The following is a 24,905-nucleotide window of genomic DNA, read 5'->3' as shown; positions in this document are numbered from 1 at the left end:
TACCTAAAAGCAAATCCGTAAATGCAAAGTTTTACAAGACTAAAGTTCTTCGAAAACTGAAGAAATATTTCAGCTCTCATTTCTTTATTTCTGGTCCTATTTTGCTAAAATTTGAAAATATGACGGATATAAACATAATAAATGCAAATATTAAAATTACAGATACCAGAACATGCATAATATTTTATCGTCTCCTAGGCAACGTCATTTCCTAAAAAGCGGCCCAATGTCATTAAGACGCTGTCATATCACAAACAATCGATACAACTCGTGATTACCATTGGTTCAATGTTTATCACAATTAAATGCATTTTCTACACCTTTAGACCAATAAATAAATATTATCCATATGATATTCCTGTCGTATTGATGAAATGGGACACTGAACTGTGATGCCGTACCAAGGAACTCTTTAATTGATAAAACGTAACTGGACGTCATTTTTCATGTCTTTACCACGAGTCGTCAGCGATATTCTCCTGACCACGTTTAAACGTCCCGTTCCACTAATAATTTTTTTTTTCAGGATATTGTCCATTAAACCTTTAGCAGTATATCAGTATAACATTTGTCTCTTTCCTTGATTTTCGATTCAAAATACAAAGTGTTATCTCATGACTCCGTTCAACACTGACTTTCAAGCGATGACCAACACAATATGCCTGCCAAACATTATAATTTGACGTTATTGGCGTAGCGCTTACACTTCATATTTATATTTACCAATTAAAGAAACGATATACTTACTTGCATTGAACTACTGACACTGAACTACTACCATTGAATTATTTACCCGGAATTATTGTCACTTGACTACTTGCACTGAACTAGAGACACTGAACTATTTTCATTGAAATACTGATCCTGAAATATTGACACCAATCCTCTAACAATGAATGATTGACACCACTTTCCTTTTTTTTCTATATATTCCTAATCTAGAAGTGTTTTTGTTTCATTTCTCGGTCCTTTATTATTAGGATAAAAATAGTTCTTGCAAATTGTGATGAAAATACTTGGGCATTTTAATAAAAATGGATTTTATTCCAAAGATGACGTATTCGATCCAAATCTGTTTAATCCATGTGACAGGAAAATGATTTCGTTCCTATAATTATAGTATTTCAGATCAATTACGCTTTAAGAACCGTCAATATCAGATATATTGCTACTTTGAATTACAAAATATCTGCTTGATATATAGCTTGGCAAAATTAGTTTAGCAATAAAAGTTCTGCTAAAGTATTAACATTTTAAGCATTGTCATGGAACCAGCAGACAGATTCTATGACTCGGATATGAAATTGTTAGTCTGTCGTCCTAACTGAGTAGCTATAAATGGACATTTTTTCAGACGTCGCCAAACTGGTTTATTCTTGTCGCAGGGACACCGTACGACTGCCGCACGAGCCAACGGGCATCGTACGAAGTAGGGCCGTACTCCTTGCGAGCTCCATACGACTTGTCTGCGATGTCCGTACGGATACTCTACGATTGTAAATGGAAATTTTTCAGACGTCGCCGAACTGCTTTATTCATGTCGCACGGACACCGTACGAATGCCGTGCGAGCGCCATACAGTTTTGTGACCGAGACATTAATCATGTAAGCATATAACCTATAAAATTAATGTGTCAATGTGAAGATAACCGCACCCCCTCCCCCCATACACACACACGCGCCCCACTCCCCTCCCCGATTCCAACTAGCTGAAATCGATTTAATAAAAAAATAAAACCAACGGATATAAATAGAAGGCGTTTCTTTGCAAGGAGCTTCCACATCTGCAGTAGTATACCTCAATGTCCATCCTATTGTTTTGTTTGCTGACCAAAGTTCTTCCGTACTTCAGTTGTGTAGCTTGGGCGAAAGTGATAAATGTTCAGTTTAAGGTTTTTTGCAGCACTAACAACCACGTAATGTATGTTTGATATTTCAGCAGGATCAGTAATGCCGAGTAACTCACCCAGTGTCTTACTATTTAAGTCGGTCTTTAAGCGCCGTTTGGCGGTTGTAAACAGTATCCCCGTACATGGACTCAGCGTTGTAATACTTTCGTTACCTTTGGGATCTTGAAGATCATTCATTCCTACTATAATACAATTACGCTTGAGCCGGGGCCAGGTGAGATATTCCTTCCCAAGGATCCTTTAACAAGTTTTACCATACAATTTACTACCTAGTTTTGGTTCCCTGATCATCTCGTGGAATCGGTGCATTTAGATTTTCAACATTACTGTACTTGGATGGAGTTTGCACTTGTTTTGCTGAGAAACATTTACCATTACCCATAAATGTTACCTGACGTTTATCTTAATTTAAGTAAAACATGTTTGACTTTGGTAGTCATTTTTTTTCCGGACGAGATAGCGAGTATTGACCAGTGGTATTGCATTTAGAAAGTTTTGTTACATAAAAAATGGGTTATATCATTTTTTAAAATTTCATTCCTAGTTAAACACTTGCATTTGATAAATATTGGAATATTTTAATTTCCTGAAACAAAAGGCAAGTTTTAAAACAATGTGTATCTTCGGAATTAATTTATTTTCAAACGCAACCAAGGTAAACCAAAAGGAGGTAATAATAAATTAATAAACTTGCATTTCTAATGAATGTTGACAAAATACGTATTAATACACTAGTGTTTCTATTCATATCATTCCGTGGTCAAAATGTGTTTATTAAATTTATACTTAACCAGGATTGGAAAATCAAAGTTTAAAAATTCTTCCAGTGAGAATTTCACGTGTGTTAAGAGCTCGGTGAACACAAATAAAGTGTAAATGATCAGTTGGTTAAGTTTCGAACAAATAAATTAGGTGAACAAAATCTGATTAAGAATCGTCAATTGTTTGAAATTGCCATCATTTGAACGAATTACCCATGTCGTATCTATGTTTTACATGTATATTCTTCTGGCTTTAAAAAATAGGACTCCATATGATATTTACATTTATTAAATGGTATTCGCCTTATAAAACTCAGCTGGCGGTGATCTTTGAGGTTTTGATAAAATGATTACAGGTTTTTTTTGTATCTGTAATTTGAAAAGAAATAATTTATACATCGTTTTTGCTACCTTCGCTTTCAATATCAATTGACGTATGCTTCTTCGATCAGATATATTTTCAAATGAAGTTGACGCATGCTTCTCTGAACAGATAGATTTTCAATATTAATTGACGCACACTTCTTCGATCAGATAGTCTTAATATATTAATTGACGTTTGTTCCTTCAATCATATTCAACTATAATAATTGATTTAATCTAGTGATCATAGATTCTATTACTGGAACGAAATAAATATCTCGGTTAATGAATATTTAATTGTTCTGTTTCTAAATATGTTTAAGAATATTACGAGAAAAATATTCCTTATTGTCTTTGAAGTTAGTAAATCAGCCTATCCTTTAATGGATTGTATCTCAATTATAACGTTGTTATTTTCTAAAACTAGTATGATCAAATTGATCAATATATCAGATATCGGTTGACTCGCTTTATGGGTTAACATTCAGATTCAATAACATTTGTGAAACGCACGTAATCTAACAGATCATTCAGCATTTCCTAAGAAATCAGTACCAAAATCATGTTTCTGATGTCAAAGAAACCGCAATGGAATGAGCAAGTGATCGAGTTTATAATGAGTACCTTAGAGTGATGAAATGAGAACTCAGTTTTAAACACCGTTGGCATATGTATATGTCTTACTAATACCAAATAATTATATAAAACAGCAATTTATAGGGGCCTCCGTGGCCTAGTGGTTAATGTCGCTGACTTTAAATCACTTGCCCTTCATTCACTAATGTGGGTTCGAGCCTCACGCGGGGCGTTGAAATCTTCATGTGAGGAAGCCATCCAGCTGGCTTAAGGAAGGTCGGTGGTTCTACCAATGTGTCCGCCCGTGATGAAATAATGCACGGAGGGTCAGCCGTGGCCTTCCTCCGCCATCAAAGCTGGAAAGTTGCCATAAGACCTACAATTGCGTCGATGCGACGTTAAACCCAACAAAAACAATAATTATTCGGGGAGGCTGCATTCTCGGCACATGGCTGTTCCTTCCTATCTGTGTTTTAACGATACTTTCCTGCATAATGGAATGAAGAAATGCATACTATATTTGTCCCGGAGGTAAACTCTGTATATCACATATAATGCTTACATGTAAGTACCCGGTGAATTAGGCAGAAAGCAAAACAAAGTAGCAAAGCAGCTCATTTCCATTTGTCTTTCAAAATTCTTCAACCTGTTCCTTCAGACACAATAAAAAAAGAAATTTTGAAGCTTATCTACCACCAGTTTCTGTAAGATGCCTGAACACCAAACATGCATTGTGTCTAATAGTAGTCGGGTCAAAAATCGTTTGTGAAAACGTTTATTTTACTGACTGTAAATAATATCCATGAAACTGTAAGGTTTCTATATACGTTATCGTAAATGTGTATTAAAATATATTAAAATTTTCAAACAAAGTTTGAATTATATAAAGAACGTTTGCAGTTTATGCTAACGGCCGGGGTGCTGAAGGAGCCTCTTGGAATTAAAAATAATAACGTTCATTGCAATATTCAGCATGACTATACACTAGAAAAGAGTGTTTAATTGGGAATTGTTTATTACATACGCTCGTGTTTTAAGGGATATATCTTGATCTAAATGAAGGAAACCTGTAATACTTAAATTTAAGTCATCTCAATTATTATAATGTTGTACGAACAACAGCATTAGGACCTTTAACATTGTCAGGAGAATTCGAACAAAATACAGGACGAGCCGCACGTACGCCTTTCAGATAGGTACGAGGTACAAATATAATCCTGAATTATACAATAAGATATAAATTAATATGAGCCGTGCCATGAGAAAACCAACATAGTGGGTATGCGACCAGCATGGATCCAGACCAGCCTGCGCATCCGCACAGTCTGGTCAGGCTCCATGCTGTTCGCTTTTAAAGCCTATTGGAACTGGAGAAACTGTTAGCGAACAGCATGGATCCTGACCAGACTGCGCGGATGCGCAGGCTGGTCTGGATCCATTCTGGTCGCAAAGCCACTATGTTGGTTTTCTCATGGCACGGCTCATATATTCTCTGCTTATTTTTCTCTTAAATAAACTTATACAGACGTGCACGACATTAATATTTCAGGCGATCTAAACAACGACAACTAAAAATGAAAGCATGTTTAGAAATTACTATCTATGATAAGTTGGGATTGCCATCTGCTTCTACCCAAATCTTCGGTGTTCCGTTTGGACAATCGTGACTTTTTATTAAATACTAAACCGCAATGCACGAAGATACGATGACGAAAACGCGATGGTACGTTGGTGAAAACGCGATGGCACGATGATGAAATCGCGATGGTGCGATGGTAAAATGTCGATGTAATATCGTGTTTTCATCATCTTACCATCGCGTTTTCACCATATTTTTCTCTGAAATAAACTTATACAGACGTGCACGACATTAATTTTTCAGGCGATCTAAACAACGACAACTGAAAATGAAAGCATGTTTAGAAATTACAGTGCGTGAAGTGCTTATTGACGTTGAATTTCAACCATAGGAGTAAATATTATCATCCTGGAAGCGCAATATATTGTTAAATGCAGTTATATAACATCGACATGCCTATCTTGAGAACAAGATAAAAACAAATCTATGATAACTTGGGATTACCATCTTCTTCTACCCAAATCTTCGGTGTTCCGTTTGGACAATCGTGACTTTTTATTAAATACTAAACCGCGATGCACGATGATACGATGACGAAAACGCGATTGCGCTATGATGAAACAACGATGGTACAATGGTGAAAACGCGATGGCACGATGATGAAATCGCGATGGTGCGATGGTAAAATGTCGATGTAATATCGCGTTTTCATCATCTTACCATCGCGTTTCACCGTCGTATCATCGAACCATCGCGTTTTCATCATCGTACCATCGCGTTTTCACCATCGTGTTATCGCGTTTTCATCATCGTACCATCGCATTTTCACCATCGTACCATCGCCTTCCGGAAGGCGATGGTACGATGGTGAAAACGCGATGGCACGATGGTGAAACCACGATGGTACCATGATGATAACGCGATGGCACGATGGTGAAACCACGATGGTACGATGGTGTAAACGCGATGGTACGATGGTGAAACCACGATGGTACGATGATGATAACGCGATGGCACGATGGTGAAAACGCGACGGTACGATGGTGAAAACGCGATGGCACGATGGTGAAAACGCGATGGTACGATGATGAAAACGCGATATTACATCGACATTTCACCATCGTACCATCGCGATTTCATCATCGTGCCATCGCGTTTTCACCATCGTACCATCGTTGTTTCATCATCGTGCCATCGCGTTTTCGTCATCGTACCATCGTGCATCGCGTTTTAGTATTAAATAAAAAGTCACGATTGTCCAAATGGAACACCGTATAAATCTGACTTAAATGAAGTTTTATGAAAATATGTACAAACCTAGTTAAATGTTCAAATAACATGTAGGTGACAACGGCGCAAAGAAAACGCGTCTGTATTTCTAAAGTCAAGGTCACAAATGGAGCTCAAATGTCAGTTGTCTGTCATATTTCGTGTTATTAAACTTAATAACCATTCAACTTTATGACTTAAAACTTTGCACACACGTAAGTGGCGATGTGACAATATACAAACGCATAAATCGGATCAAAGAGCAAGGTCACAAATTGTGTTGAAAGGTCAAATTTATCCGTCATATTTTGTGTTTGGATTATAACTTCATAACTGTTCAAGGTATTAAATTCCGTCTTGGCATATAGCTAGTTGGCATCAAACAATTTCCTCAGCGCATGAACTTGGTCGGTAGGTCAAAGGTCAAGGTCACTGCAATATCAAATCTGTCCATCATATATTGTGTCCAAAGCATTGCTGAACAATCGTTCAAGGTATTAACCTCAATCTCCTCACAGGTTGGTGGCGGTGGGACGATATGCAGAGCGCATGGGTCGGGTCAGGAAGTCAGAGGTGAAGGTCATAAATGAAGTTCAAAGGTCAGATTTGTCCGTCATATTTCATGCCCAGATCAGAAGTTGATGACCATTCAAGTTATCGATTTCAATCTCGACACATAGTTAGAAGGCGATGAGACCATGTCTAGAGAGTCTGGATTTGGTCGGTAGTTTAAAGATCAAAGTTACAACTGAGTTCAAATGTGAAATCTGGCCTTTGTATTCGTGTCCGGAGCACAACTTACAAACTATTCAAAATATTGACTTCAAACTTTGAATATAGGTGATTAGTGATGAGACAAAAAAAAAACCAACATACTTTTCATTTTCCCGTCACTGCCACCGCAAAGTACCTCTACCTCCATCCTCTTCAACATTACACCCACTCATCCGACATACACTTCCAAAGAATTCTACTTCCTCCATTCCTCCATTCCTTGTTTTAAATCATCGAACATATAATGCCACGCTTTGCGGAGTCATTGCATTTTGACATTCTGAGAAAGTGTAAAGTTTATATCAATTAACAAATCCAGCAATTCCCTCTTGTCTTCGTGTAATGTCTCATATCTAGAGCAGACATTTAAAACACTGACAGTAATTCAGTCCGCTGATATGATTATTCATATATTATTTATGACATGTTACAGACCAAACAGCACCCACGCGTTTGAAACAACGGTTTATAACAATATTGTATTATCAGCACATTTTCAAACAACTGTTCTGTTAGATATCTATGAAAGTAATTTAGTTAATACTGCTTATAAAGTCTGTTAGAAGAGTTTTGGAAGCATAGAATACAAACATGCAAAATAATGGCAGACTTCGTTTGATGAGAGGTACTGATCTCGAAATGGGCACTACCACTCGCGCCCCTAGCACCGGCTTAAGCGGAATTGAATAAACACCATAATCCAAACGGACAAGAAAATATATGAGCCGCGCCATGGGAAAACAAACATAGTGGCTTTGCGACCAGCATGGATCCAGACCAGCCTGCGCATCCGCGCAGTCTGGTCAGGATACTTGCTGTTCGCTAACAGTTTCTCTAATAACAATAGGCTTTGAAAGCGAACAGCATGGATCCTGACCAGACTGCGCGGATGCGCAGGCTGGTGAAGATCCATGCTGGACGCAAAGCCATTATGTTGGTTTTCTCATGGCACGGCTCAATATTATTACAAAACTGAATCCAAATATGGGGAGACATTTGACGGCCGCCACACGGCACTTCGGAGACTGTTTTGTAATAGTTAATAAAATCAGTAAGAAGATCCTTTAGAAGCATAGAATAAAACCTAGGAAAATAACAACAGATCCGGTCCGGACAAGCACGGGATCCAAGTACGACGGAACATAAAACGTTAGCAGCCAATACAGGTTAAACGAACAGATCGTAATATATTGCCAACTTTCATGACTGTATATTCTTTTGACGTCTTTGTGCATTAAACTCCTTCGTATGGCATGAAATGCAGGTGACTTGTCAGTCCATGAGATTTTAGATTATGCAGTGTTCGGCCGTGAGATTTCATTACAGACAAAATCGTTTAACATCTTTATGAGGTTAATTGATGTTCAAATTTGTTGAGTAGCTTTGCTATGTAATTTAAATATAGGTAAGTGTGCAATGACGATAGGTTAGTGCGGAATAATGATACTAGATAGTGTGGAAGGATGATAGATAAATGTGGAAGGGTGATGTAGAAGGATGACAGGTGTGTGCGGAAGGACGATGGCTTGGTGTGGAAGGACGAATGTTTAGTGTGGATGATAGGTAAGTACGGAAGTTTTGCGTGGAAAGATAATAAATAGGTAGTACGGAATGATGATAAATGAATTCGGAAGACTGAAAGGTAAGTAGATGTAAGTGGAAGGATTATATTGTGCAAGTAATAAGGTACAGAAGTTCCACAAAAATGTTTATACAGAGGGTACAAATATTATATGTGTAGTTTTAATAAAATAATAACATCTTTAAGACTGGCAAAGTCTGTACCTTAGATTTATTGAGGTTTGAGATAGACATTACCCATAGAATGTTTTGATAGCGCAGTGTATTAATTCGTTAACTGAGCCGCACCATCAGAAAACCAACATAGTGCGTTTGCGACCAGCATGGATCCAGACCAGCCTGCGCATCCGCGCAGTCTGATCAGGATCCATGCTGTCGCTTCCAAAGACTATTGCATTTAGAGAAACTGTTAGCGAACAGCATAGATCCTGACCAGACTTCGCGGATGCACTATGTTGGTTTTCTCATGGCGTGGCTCAACTGATTTTTCTTCAAAACAACTACTTTGCAGTACAAATTGACAAAAACTAAGAGAAAATAAAAGGCCTGCAAGAAGTTAAAAAGCCATACAGCGGTATCAGACATATCATTTGTTGTAATATAGATGTACTCATCACTAAACATGAAGTGTATAAACAATTGAAATGGTGCATTGTTAATCAATCTAAAGTTAACTGCAGGAAAACTTGATTATCATGTCAGTTCGCACACAGAAGGAATTATACGTATTTATTAACAATGCACTATTTAAATTGTTTATATAAAACAGTTCTGATGATCTGTCTGCAAAATTCATGATTCTTGATAATATGATTATAATATTGGTATTGAAAACAATAAGGCTTTTAATAATTTATTGTTTGGAAATGCATTGATTGACTTTTATTTGATGGATTCCCAATTTTCAGAAACGGAATTGATTTTTTTGCAATTCTTGTCATTTTATTTATAAATAAATAAAAATTATTTATGATATGGTTGCATTTGAATTATTTTTAGTTTTAGGTTATACTACCTATGTTTAATGAGACACAGAACAGTATTAAAACTGGATATTTCTTCAAATTTGCATATTCAAGGGCATATAACTCCTGAACAAGCATGGTGACTTTGAATTCGATTTTTTTTCATAATTCTGTTTCTAACATGACACTGTGTTCACATACAAAGTTTGAACAAATTCTATAATTGTTTTTTTTCCGTTGTCAACAATTGTGTTTAATCGACATCTCCCCCAAAATCACTGAATTGATTTTGATGAAACTTGGCCTTGATGTTCCTTGGGTGGTCCTCTACCAAAGTTGTTCAGACGTTTTTGCTTTGTTGCATATTGTTGAAACTTTACACAAATCATCTCTGGGTAACCCCCTGTTGTTCAAATGGTTCCGGTTCATTGAACATACGGGCTTTTTGGATAAAAAGTAGGGTTTCAGCTATCAGACTTTTAAAATCCTTTTCTGCAAGCTTTCAAATTTGGCATGTGATATAAGGTTTCACTCTCTATCATACTTGTCCAAATTATCACCCTAAGGTAAAAATAATGCCACACTCCTGTGTCTAACATGTACTTATTATAGCGGCTTTGAAAATCTTCTCTAAATCAATTATAGCTAGCGCCTTGATATTTGGCGTGTGATATCAGATTTGTAATGTCTACCGTAATTGTTCAAATTATTGCCCTAGGTTAAAAATGAGTGTGACATGTATATATATTGTAATAGGCTAATATAGAAGAAACCTAACTATGTACAAACACACTTGAAGCATTGTACACAGGTGAGCGCTTTAGGGTCAATGACCCTCTTGTTTTTCTATTGACCATGCATGACCTACATTTAAGAGAGCTGTTCTATATACATGTATGTCAAAATAATACATATATACTGCTTAAAAGTGAACAGTGTTTGTCTGTGTTAGTTCAAGTAAACAACACATTCTATTATAGATTATTGACCTTATTCTAAAGACTCCGTCTTTCTCCCCAAAACATGTTAAGCAAAACATGAAAATATTCTTTTTTAACTTTGTTACATGTATTTGAGGCCAATTTGTCTGTTAGTCTATCAATATTAAAAGCAAACAAGAAATATCTTTAAAAATGATGGTCGGCGAATTGTAATAAGGAAAGAAGTTTATGAATTGTTCATCTAACATTCATCTTTCGTCTAACATTTTTCAAATTGCAAAACTAAACACCGCACTTTAACAATTTAAATGGTTCTCTTTTAATTTTTCGCAAAGGTTTCGTAGGGTTGCAATTTTGTTTCGTTTTCTTAGACGAATAATTACAGCAGTAGTTTGATGAAGATTCATGAAGCGGTTCATGAGAAGAGGTCATTAAACGTGTTTATATTTTAGCTAAATTGGTCCCTATACCCATTTGTAACAAAATAGCAGGAGACCTTACGATATTGTTACACATCGAGTTTGATAAAAATCCATTACATTTTAGTGGTTAATGCGAAGAAAGGCATATCTACTTTTAGCTATAGTGGTCCCTAATAGGGCCCAAGTTCCTATATAAATAAATTTGGAAGAGGACCTTATAATGATGCTCCAGACCAAGTATGACAAAGATCCACCAAGCTGTTCATGAGACGCTGTATAAATGCATTTCTAGTTTTAGCTCTAGCAGCCCCTAAAAGGGGTCAAATGTCCCAGCTGAACAAAGTTGGCTGCGGGCCTAATAAAGATGCTACAAATCAAGTTTGATTAGAATATATGAGAAAGAAATCAATTAAAGGATTTATTTATTTATTATTTTTATTTATTATTTTTATTTATTTCTAAATTGGCCAACTGATCCCGCTTTAACAAATGCATATTCGCTATTCATGTATCTTTGGACAATGACGTGACACCTATAAAAAAGTGAAGGTCAAGCAAAACACACAAATGTAATTATTTCAATATTTCTGTTTCATAAGCAATGTTTGACCGTAGTCATATCACATAGATAAACTGTATGCAGCGCACATTCATATCAGTGTAATGAGATTCAGTCATTATATAGCATATATATAATGAAACAGATTTCAACTGAGTTCAATATTTGCATACCATACTAAATAAAAATATTCATATATAATATATCAGTTAAATAATTTATAACAAATATATCAAAGCAAACAAGTACTCATTTTAATATGCAATCTGAATAAGTCATAAAAGCAAGAAACCTTTTCATATACAGACGACAATTGTAACAAGGAAAATCTTTTAAAAAACACTTCTCTACATAAAAGACTCTTATCACACCCTTATTCATGTGATACGCAGACCGTATTCAGCTCGTTCTTTAATTTGATATATGTTGGTATTTGAAAAGGTTTTTATCATATTTATTAAACTTACTTATCATTTTGAGATATATCAATATTCTTGCTAAATATACTGAGCCAAAGTTAGCTTTAAAACTCAGCGTAGCACAATCAACAGAGTGAAAGAAATTGACACTCCCGTCCAATCAGGCAGAGTGTTGCATAAATCTTCCATTTTGATAAATTATCTATAATGCGTTATCAAGTAGTTTGATTTGCAAACTGAAGTCACGTGGCATAGGTAACGAAAACGAATTTAGACGGCGTCGCCGAAAAAAAGTGATAGAATCAAATTTGATAACGGACATTGCGTCAGGTCAGATGTCGAGTTTGCTAACAGAATATAGACGCTGTTTATAACGAAGTTCTGAAATTATTTTCTGAAGTATTATAAGTCAGATAAACAACAGTGGGATTGAATGTAAAACACTGACCTTAAACAGCTGATCTAGGAACCGTTATTCATGTTAGAAGTATTACGAATGATGTTATGTCATATACTATGATCGTGTGCGTCAATATAGGGAGTAATTAGCATTTATCTACAAACTGAATGCGTAACTGCACAATATTGTGTGAGAAAAGAATTAGTTCTCGCACGTACATTCTTATGAACAACAACATTGAGACTGCCAATTCACTTCGTCAAGATCAACATTCGTGTCTTAAAAATGAGGTCATATTTACAGGCATTTTCGTGCAGGTGATAGGATATTCGAAGCGTTATCTCAAATGCCTCTTTACCATATATAATATCCACTAGATTGCTTTACTCTATTTTGTATGTAAGTAAGTCCGACAAAACTCTCATCGCTTTTTTTCAGTTTTAAATAATGCGGTTTCAAATTCATTTAAAATGTCTCATTTCTCTACTTAAAATATTTCAATGAAACTGTACACAACTAGGCATATGAGCCGTGCAATGGGAAAACCAACATAGTGGCTTTGCGACCAGCATGGATCCAGACCAGCCTGCGCATCCGCGCATTCCTGCGGATTCCATTTTGAATCCACCTTGAATCAATTGTACAGGTATGTTTACCGTATTGAATAATGGGGTCTTGAATCTATTATGCAGGTCTCTTAAATATCGTAAATGAATAATGGGATCTTGAATCAATTTTACAGGTCTGTTTACCTTAATAAATAATGGGGTCTTGAATTAATTATGCAGGTCTCTTTATCATAAATGAATAATGGGATCTTGAATAAATTTTACAGGTCTGTTTACCTTAATGAATAACGGGATCTTGATTCCATTTTGCAGGACTGTTTACATTAAAAGGATTATGGGATCTTGAATCTATCAATTTTGTCAGTCTGTTTACCTTATTGAATAGTTCGGTCTTGAATCAATTTTGCAGTTCTGTTTATGGAATCTTGAATCTGTTTTTCAGGTCTGTTTAATCTTATTGAGTAATTGGATTTTGAATAAATTCAGTTCTGTTCACCTGTATGAATAATTGTGTTCACATGTATCTAGCAATCTTTGAAATTCTGATAGCCTGGAACATAATATACCATGTTATGTAGAAAGTAAGTCATTTTAAAATATATCTATATTGAGAAAACTAAATTCTAACACGACCAGCAAATAACCTATATACATGTAGAGCAAAATCTATCTCGGGTTATTCTGCAATAAACCACTCGCGTGCAATGACGTCATCCGATCCAGTTCCGTAGCACGGCCGTAAAAAGTAGTTACCATTTTTTCTAACACTGTTCATACTAGTATGTCGTGTTAGAATCGAAATAATAAGTTCCAATGTGTGATTTATCGTAGAATAACCCGAGTTTTTCGTTCTTATGCGAAACAATATATCACTCAGGCCTACGGCCGTCGTGATATATTTTTTTACGCATAAGAACTCAAACCACGTTTGGGAACTTATTATTTCTTAATTAAACTGTGTCTGCTATCATTTTTTTGGTTGCTGTCTATGCTTCCAATGGATCTTCCTATATATTTTATAAGCTTGTGAGTTTGTTCATATATTAAATTTATTCATTTGATTTGTTTTATTTTCAGTCACGTCTTTAAACAAGAAAAACACATTTACCGAATGTAAACTATTCAGTCGTTAGTTTTTGTTACATATGCTTTAATGCAAGGGGAATGAGACGGTTCAAATATATTATTGAGCAGCGAACCACGAAGAAAAGGTTTATGTTTTACCAACATCATTTATCATAGAGTTATATACTCGTAAAATTTGGTTTCCTAGAATCTAAATGTCAATAACTGTTATTAATGACAATGTCGAAAATGTCTTTTAAAGTTATTGTGAAAAACACTTCGAACACACACATTCAAAGTTAAATCTTAAATAATAAAGCAGTAACAGAATGTTAAGAGAAAACTTGAAACCACAACAACATTTGTAAGAGGAACTGGTGGAATAAAAAAAAGGCAATTTATAGGTAGTAAACGGAGCGGATGATACTTGTACACGTAAAGTAGCTTAATTGTCATATAAAACGCGCCGATTTGCTTTTTGCAGATAAGATTTTGCCAGAATATTGCACATTGCACACTAGTGTCTTCATAACAATGGTTGTGTTAAAACGTAAGAAAAACATTGCTTTGCACTCTGCAGTTTTTCTAAACTGTGTATCTGTGCTTGTTTAAACATCGTTACACAGAATTATTTTTGTCAAACTATGTTATTAGTTCATTTTTGTATATTATGACTTTTCTTCATACAAACATGTAAATGCATTTATTTTTGTTAACCTTATCTTGCATTTGTATTCCCTATTACTTTAATACCAGTGTTCACTGAACAAATGAGTAAATATTTTGAAACGGACAAGAAAATTTCTAATTTTACATTTTAGTTTCTCTTGGTAAATAGAGAAACCAGGTTCTATACATTATGTAAATTTCTCGCATCGTCATAGGATAGGATATGAACTAAACCTTGAATTAAAACTTATCTAAATAAGTGAGCAATTCTGCTGAAATTCCTTTCATTGTGCTTTCAGAAGTTATCTTGCGGGCTCTTATTTTAGAGGTGACATTCAACCTGACAAACTATGTATCAATGTTATTCATAGATATATCGAAATATAATTAATGTCATAATGTAATAGCTATTTGTTTAAAGTTAAATTTTTTTGAAGATATTTCGCACTTATACGATGTGTTTAGCTATTACATGTCTTATGTACTGTTGAGGCCTCCGTGGCCGAGTGGGTAAGGTCGATGTGGGTTCGAGCCTCACTCGGGGCGTTGAATTCTTCATGGGAGTAAGCCATCCAGCTGACTTACGGAAGGTCGGTGGGTCTACCCAGGTGCCCGCTCGTGATGAAATAATGCACGGAGAGGCACTTGGGGTCTTCCTCCACCATCAAAGCTGGAAAGTCGCCATATGACCTATGCTTGTGTCGGTGCGACGTTAAACCAAACAAAATAAACTTATGTACTATTAAAGATAATAAAAGTAATGTTAGATTTCCAGGAAGCTCCAAGGACAGTAAACAACCAGAACCAAGCATCAGACAGTGGGCCAGCAACAAATAGAAACTGTAGTAGAAAGATATAGCAGAATGGTTGTTTAAAAATAAAACAAAATGTATATTTTAATTGTATACAAGATACAGGATAGGGTATGGAGTAGAGAGAGTTGTGTTTTTTATTGCATTTTTTTGGTGTGTGTGTGGGGGGGGGGGGGGGGGGGTGAATATTCGATAGGAAAGGCCAAGCTCTATGCAATCTCGCTAGCCATATTTTGGTTAAATTAATGAATCATGCAATAATTATTATTAGTCTATACCTATTTTATCTATCCAATCGCGAACGTTCATTTGCAACACGTGACCGTACAATATATTACGGTATTTGGATGCACGTGCGTACAAAAATCCTGTATTTTCTGTATTTGGACGCACGCGCGTACAAAAAATCCTGTATTTCCTGTATTTGGACGGTTCAACAGTCCCATGTTAAACATACGATAAAGCCCGAAACGCTTGAAAATGTTCCGAATGTAAATCGGATGAAGTAGGAGCTCTATGTACAGAGTTTGATTATGCGTCTTGAAATCTGGACAAAAACGATTCAAGGGATAACAATGCTATCTGATTTAGGTATTAAAACGTTCGTTAATAATCAAAAACTTAAAAATACAGTAAAAAGGATCATCAGATGTTGGAATATTTGAAAAGTCGCTTAAAGAAGCCGTTCCGGACGAAACCTAGAAATTAGTATCAGCCCTGACTGTCTGACTAGCTACCTCAGCAGTTTTTATTTAACGGTTAAGAAACAAAATGGCGATGATTATGAATGGCAGCGGACGGGCGGTCAGCATCCAAAACATGTCTGCTCTATAATCCAGTTTTCGTCGGATCTTCACCAAACTTGCTGACAATGTTTGTGGGCATTACATCTCGGCCAGTTTCGATAACCAGCCAAATTGTACCAGGCACCCTTGAATTACTCGAAAAACGGGGAGTTTAGCCTTGTCCGCTCTTTTAAGTCGAACAGTTTTCATCCGATCTTCACCAAACTTGCTGACAATGTTTGTGGGCATAATATCTAAGCCAAGTATTATTACCACCCAAATCGCCGAATGGCTGTTGTACGGAGGTTGCACCATATATCTTTTTTAATGATGATACGCAGAAAAAACAACATTCAATGAATTACGTATATTACGTATGAAGTGAAATAAATATAGAATAAAAAGGTTATTTAAGGTCTAACATTGTTCTGTATAAAATATATTTGCACTCATACCAAGCTGGGAAAAACTAGAAAAGGCAGAAATACAATATTCAGTGAAACATTTTTAACTTAAACTATCATTATAGTAAGATAAAATAGATAGATAATGAAAAGGTTATCTAACATTGAACTGTACACTACGGAGATATATTTGGACTCGTACCCAGCTGAGAAAACCATATTGAACTCGCCTAGCGGCTCGTCCAGTATGGTTTTCTCAGCTGGGTACCCGTCCAAATATATCTCCGTATTGTACAGAACAATTTTGAATAACCTAATAATATTTTTCCCACAAATTAGCGAAGTTAGTCTTGACATAATGTATTTTAGCAGCTTTTTATGTTCATACAAAGTTCTATTTCTCACGTTATCACCTTTGTCATTCCAAGGTATTTCACAACTAAAGGTAAGAATCTCTAACATCCAACGTTAGCTGAAATTGCAATCAGTCTCTTTGTTTTCTTGTTTTGGGTTTAACGCCGTTTTCCAGCATTTCAGTTATGGAACGTCGGGCAACTAACCTAATCCAGTGTTCCTAGATTCTGTACCAGTACAAACTTGTTTACCGCAAGTAACTGCAAACTACTCAACATCGATCAGAGGTGAAGGAAGAATGATTTCAGGCACGATGTCTTTTATCAAATCGTCACGGAGAACATACGCCTCGCCCGAGGATCAAACACACGACCCCGTGATCCATAGGTCTGCGCTCTCCCTATTGGGCTAAGTGGGTGGGCTCGCGATTGTCTCATTAGTGTAAAGTTAATTATATATTTGCATTTGGACTCGCATGACTCCATAGTTGAATCATGGTGAATTGTTCACGCTCTTGAAAGAACAACCATTGCATGTCTTTTATTTTCAGCACACAAACATTTATTGTTTGAAACGTTGCGACCTTAGGTTTGTTATTACACATAACCCGCCTTCGCAGGTTAGAAAAGATCAGACAAAATAATTATTACCCGCATTTTTTGTTCACTCGGAAGCCTTTGTATTTGTGCATAGCGTTTCTGTGATTATTCGCCGTATTATACGCGCTTCGTATGAGATGAGTGCAGACCTTTATTTTCAAACTACAAACGTTTCTTTAATAGATGAAGGGATAGTTTTTGAAAAGTAAAACGAGACGCCATAGCGATTTTATCAAGGATAAAAATATATCAGCACAAAGAGAAAGGCTATACATAATACAGACACAGATATGAAAGGTTTTAGCCTACACTTTTCGACTGAATCATTTCCATTTATATACAAATTAAAAGAACAAACAACAACAACCTTGGTTTATAACATGCTTTCTTTTAACTTTTAACGTGAAAAAATGCACTTTCCAGTTCACATACAGGTAACAATAGATTTGCATTTAAACTAACAGTATATTTTTTATACATGTAGTATATAGTTTTTACAGTTCTGTATCTGAAACTATTTGAAAAAAAGAGAAATATCTTTAAAAACGATGGTCGGCGAATTGTAATAAGACAAGGAGTTTATGAGGTTATCATATCATTCGTGTTATTCTATCAGCTATCTAACATTTTGCAAATAGCAAAACTAAACACGACACTTTAATAATTTAAATGGGTCTCTTTTAATTTTTCACAAGGGTTTCGTAGTGGTGCAATTTTGTTTAGATTTTATCTAAGACGAATAATTACAGCAGTGGTCTGGAAGCCAGTTCTCTACCTAGAAGACTTTAATCGATCCGGCTAATCACACCCTTTTTCATGTGATACGCAGACCGTATTCAACTCTCTCTGTAAATTGATATCTGTTGGTATTTGAACATGTTTTTCGTAGAATGCCGTATTAAGAACGAATTCGTTGCCATGCCACGTGATTTCAGTTTGCAAATGAGACTACTCGATAACGCATTATAGATAATTTATCAAAACGAACGATTTAAGGAACACTCTGCCTGATTGGACGAGAGTGTCTATTTGTTTCACTCTGCTGATTGTGCTACGCTGGGTGAAATGTAAACAAGGCATTTATGCTAAATGACGCTGTTCACAGTTTTAAATCTAAGTTTCGCTCAGTATATTTAGCAAGAATATTGATATATCTAAAAAAAAGATAAGTAAGTTTAATAAATATGATAAAAACCTGTTCAAATACCAACGTATATCAATTTACAGAAAGAGCTGAATACGGTCTGCGTATCACATGAATAAGGGTGTGATTAGAGTCTTCTATGTAGAGAAGTGCCTTCCAGACCGCTGCTGTTATTATTTGTCGTAGAATAAACGAAACAAAATTGCACATCTAGGAAACCTTTGTGAACATTTTAAAGAGAACCATTTAAATTGTTGTTAAGTGAGGTGTTTGGGTTTGCTATTTGCAAAATGTTAGATAGATGATAGAATGACACGATTTGTAAACATCATATACTTCTTGTCTTACTACAATTAGCCGACAATCTTTTTTAAAGATTGTTCTTGTTATTATATTTATTAAGCTTACTTATCATTTTTAGATATATCAATATTCTTGCTAAGTATAGTGAGTGAAACGTAGATTTAAAACTTTAAACAGCCTCATTAAGGTTAAACGCTTTGTCTGACATTTCACTCAGCGTTGCACAATCAGCAGAGTGAAAATAAATAGAAACAGTCCTGTCAAGCAGAGTGTTGCATACATCTTTCATTTTGATAAATTATCTACATGTTGTTTGTGTGTGTGTGTGTGTGTGCGTGCGTACGTGCGTGTGTGCGTGCGTACGTGTGTGTGTGTGTGTGTGTGTGTGTGTGATGCATTATCAAGTAATCTGATTTGCAAACCTAAGTCACGTGTCATGGGTTAGTCCTGCTAGGTCACGAATTCGTTCCAAAACGGCGTTCGCCGAGAAAAAGGATTTTTTGCTCGGGCTGGAAGGGATTTGTACTATCAAAACTTGATGTTAAAAAGCTGTAAGAGTTATCCCGTTTACAGATATAATTATCATCTATTCATTTAGTACATCCTTGGCATAAGGGTACGGAATAGTACCGATTTATTAGCACTTTAATACTTCTTTGAAATTGTTTTAGTACCATCATTTCAAGTATCACTTATTGAAATATCTTTGTCAAAACTTCCCTTCCCCGATTTGCAAGACCTGAATATCAAAACTGATAAACAAAGTTAACGAATGGTTATTTGCAAGAGGTATCAGACAATAAAGTGTTTTTAAGCTTGAATAATAGATCACTTGTATTTTTAAGAAGATTTGTCTAGCTCATAATTGCTCATTACGTCAGTAATAACACATTTTCAGTGATGCTGCGGAACACATAAAATGCATTTGAAAGAAATTCCAAGACAGCTTAAATGATGAATTGAAAATAAATAAGTCTAATTGGTTATGTCTGGAAGGTTTATAAGTTAAACAATCAAAATAACGACTTTGCGCATTTTTCTTCACTGTCGGTACAATGAGATTTATTTAGGAGCACATCCTGTGGCGCCTACGTTATCTTTATCATCATGGCATTGGCATAATGAGCTGAAGGTTTCAAAAGTACAAAGCGATCAGATGCAATTATGTCATTCACTATCTCAAATATGTATTTATGTGTTTTTGCTTTTGCAGAACAATGTAGACATGTTAAGAATAACAGACATTTCTGTTTAAAATTAAAATATTTTTTTATGTTTATTAAACGAAAGGCATTTCGAAATTATAAATAATAGATTTTATTTGCTTCATCGTCTCGAATGCAAATATTCTACGGGTTTAACTTGTCATACCCATAAATGAGCCAAGTGCAATTCATTTTAACACTTTATTTGTTTTTACAAAATGCTTTAAGGAATGTTTTTGATTTACGTTTCAGTACATTTTTTTCTCGGTGATATATTATCTTTTTGTGTCGATTTGACGTAAAATCCAACTCACTCACTCACTCACACTCACTCAAATGGACCTTTAAAAAAGTACTTTTTCTGTTTTCCGTATTTCTGTTCTAGCTGGGCCTACATCTTACTTATCTATTAAAATTATTTATCTATTAATTTCTTAAAAATAAACTCATAAAGCACTGTCAGTTTTGATTGTGATAAATAATTTGTTTGTTTATATTCCTCTAAAGCATCAGTGTACGGAAAAAGAGAAAATTACAAATTACCACATACGTACGAACACATCCTGTCCACATACGACGTACGCTCGTGGCTAAGATAAGGTTCATAATGTAACGATATTTTTATTCTACACTGCCTTTTCTGATAATGTACGTAATATTATGCTTTCTCCCATTTAAATTTTGAGACCTATTTCTTTTCCTCTTTAGCTCATTTTTAGCTCAGCAGTGCACAAACTGCTCAGGGTGAGCTGTTGTGATCATTCACTTCTGTCCGTCGTCCGTTCGTCCGTCTTCAAACGACATCTCGTCTGAGACTGGAGATTGGTGAAACTTGGCCTGGATGTTCTTTGCATGCATGGTCTTCTTCCAAATTTGTCCAAACGGTTCCACTTGGTTTCACACAGGGTTGCCAGAAGTAAGGAACGATTTGTCAGAAAACATGGCCACCAGAGGGTGTGGTCACTTTTCCATATATGAATAAAGTGGAAACTTAAAATCTTCAGTATGAAAATGTTGGCCCGATTTTAAAACAATTTTACACAAATGGTTTATGTGTGACCCTCTACCAAGATTGGTTAATTTTTTTCGAGTTGTCCACAAAAACATGTCAACCAGAGGGTTCGGTCACTTTTCCCTATATCGAGGGTTCAAGGCAATAAGGGCGTATCTACATTTAATAATTATATGTAGATACACCCTTATTGCGTTTAACCCCCGATGTATATGTAGTGGGAACTTTAAAAAAAATCTTGTTTGAAACTGCTGCTGGCCCGATTTAAGATAATTTCACACAAATGGTCCTTATGAGTCCCTCTACCACGATTGCTCAAATTAATTTGATTCGTCAAAAACATTGCCACCAGGGGGCGTGGTCACTTTTTCCCCATATATTTGTGATTGACAGTGATTATCTGCGTGAAATAGCAAACGCGCGTAAACAACTATATCAGTCAGAGGAGGCCAAAACTGCAAAAGAAAAAAGGGAAAAGATGCAGATAAAGTACCATAAGGGGTAAGATAGTAAAAGATACGTTCCTGGAATGGTTCAGTGAACACATGATCAAAATCGTGGTTATTCAAATGCGACAGAAGTACATGATACAAATATGAACCTGACTGACCGATCTGCGTGGAACGATGAAGTGTTTGTGCCGCAGATCAGATATGAAAACAACCGTAATTGAAATACTCCTAAGACCTAAAATGTAAACATAAACAAGAAACAACATGACACAACTTGGCCGCTATGCTAGTAACAGTACAAACAAACAGTCAATTTATGATGACAAAATAAAATTCAAGTACCTGTTCGAACTAGAAGCATATCAAAATCCCAATCCCGTGGTAGAAATACCACAAACTCGCCGAATGGCAACTCCAAAAAAAACATTTCATGTTATCCCAAAATATTCACACCGGTTAGACGCACACACTCCGAATCTATAAATAGACTTGGAAGAAACCAGTCGGCCGCTGGTCGGTATGCTTTACAATAAATTAGACACTGAAGAAATGAAACATCTATTTGAAACTAATGACATATTATTGGCTAAACGGCCAACATAATCACGAAGTAAACGAATTCTGCAGTTATCTTCTAAATAGAAAGCGTATAGACGGAAAGATGTGAAAAAAGACAGGGGTGTAAGTATATTTTCAGATAAATTGAAAAACAATACTGAATTTTCAAAAAGTCATTGATGATTAAATAGTATGGATATCTCTTAAAGGGCATTTGTTTAACAATGAAAGTGATGTATTTTTGTTTATGTTATAATATCCCAGTGGGCAGTAGTAGGGAAATGTTTATGGATCAAATATGTTTCATATTACATCTGACGACATTCATCATTTTCAAAATATATTATAGTAACTGTAACTTATGGACCTATGTAACCTACGATGATTATGTAGAGGATATTGTTCTACCACGGATTAGTCAGGATAAAAAGGTCAATAAAAATGGTAAACTTTTATTAAAGTTTTGTGGAGCCATGGGTTTTAGAATATTGAATCGAAGAACGGGAGCAGACAAATATATTGGTCGTTATACATGTGTAAAAGAACAAGGTAGCGGTGGTATTGATTTTGTGTTATGTTAACCCGATATGTTTGAATTTAAAAGTACTTTTCACTGTACTGTAAATTTTGAACTTTACTAAAAAGTAGATATATTAAGAAATGATGACACTGCAGATAATGAAAATGAAGTGAATTATGCATAAAAATGAGAGACGGATAATTTAAGATGTTTTTCTTGAGGCTCTTAGAAATGAACATTGTAGTATTGCTTTAGAAGAATTGGGTAGTATGGTCGAATCATCAGAAAATATCAATGATATTGACGAAAATTTGTCTCATTTTTACAGTGCAGTTGATGACATTTGTAAACCCGTGTTTAGGAAATATTTAGGTAAATGATCTTCAAAATAAATGGTGTGACATTGACTGTAAATCTCGGACAAATAAACTGGAAAACTTGAGAGTTTTGAATGCCAAAGAATATTCGAAACTGTTAAAAAGTTTATGTATCCAACGAAATTCAACATCTGTGACTCCAGACACTGTTGCTTAATATTTTAAAGCAATTAATAACACAGTGGCAGTGTTGTGTTTTTTTTCAAGCAGATGGAGACGTTTTATTTTTCAATGAAAGGTACCTTAACGGAGAGCTGCAATGCATGTTGGTGGAACTTACTATTGAAAAATCATCAAATGAAATTTTTCAGTCTGTAAGGAGTTAGAATTAGGAAAAGCAGCAGGTCCAGATTACGTATTAAATGAAATTTTCAAGCATGGTTCTAACAACGATCATCTCGGATGTTTTCCTGATAAATGGACTGAATGTTTTATTGTCCAACTTCACAAAAAAGGTGATGTAAATGAGCCTGGAAATTACAGGGGAATTACTTTATTGAGTGTGCTTGGTAAATTATTTTCAAAGGTTTAAAACAATCGTTTAAACGTACAAAGTATATATTGAAACTCAGGCAGGCTTTACTAAAAACATGATAACAACTGATAGAATGTTCATAATTGATCATATGTTGAATACAAATAAAAAAGGTTTGTCGCTTTTATTGATTTTACTAAGGCATTCGACTATGTACGTGATTATATATGGTATGAATTGTTAAAATTAGGAATAAGAGGCAAAATACTAGATATCATTCGATCTATGTACACAAATGTTAAATCGAGAGTCAAACACATGAATATGATTAGCGGAGAATTTACATGTGTATTAGGGATTAGGCAGGGGGAACGTTTCTGCCTTTTTGTTTTCAATGTTTCTGAATGATATTGAGGAAGATTTTATTTTGAATGGATTTGATGGTGTAGATGTAGGTATGCTTAAACTGTTCTGTTCTTGTACGCAGATGTTATTGCTATTTTTTTCTGAAACAGAAACAGATTTACAAAAAGCGATTAGATTTATTACATAATTATTGTACGAAATAGAGATTAACCGTTAATTTTGATAAAACTAAAATAATGATTTTCAAGGAGAGTGGAACAAACATGCGGAATTTAAACTCTGTATACAATGGAACAGTTGTTGAAATTGTTTGTAAATCTTATTATTTAGGAATTACGTTCACAACTGAAGGTTCTTTTACAGCTACTCACGATGCATTGTCTGGACAAACATTGAAAGGATTGTACAAGCTAAAATCTTTGTTAGTGAAAATTACTAGTATTAATGTTAGTCACTCTATTTGATAAACTAATTGTACCAATACTTAACTATGGCGAACTTTGAGGTTTTAGAGAAGTAAACGTTATGGAAAAAATACATTTGCAATTTTGTAAACAGTTACTCAGGGCACATGCTCAAACACGAAACAGTTTTTTAACAATCGACTGTTGTGTATTTTACGGTGGTTTATTAATAAAATATTAGAATGTAATAACTTCAGATATGTTAAGAATGTGTATGATATGATATTACGAGACTTAGAACGTTACCCGAATA

Source organism: Mercenaria mercenaria, chromosome 2 (genome assembly GCF_021730395.1).
Source record: "Mercenaria mercenaria strain notata chromosome 2, MADL_Memer_1, whole genome shotgun sequence".
In the NCBI taxonomy this organism is placed as follows: domain Eukaryota; kingdom Metazoa; phylum Mollusca; class Bivalvia; order Venerida; family Veneridae; genus Mercenaria; species Mercenaria mercenaria.
This window is presented reverse-complemented; position numbering follows the sequence as displayed.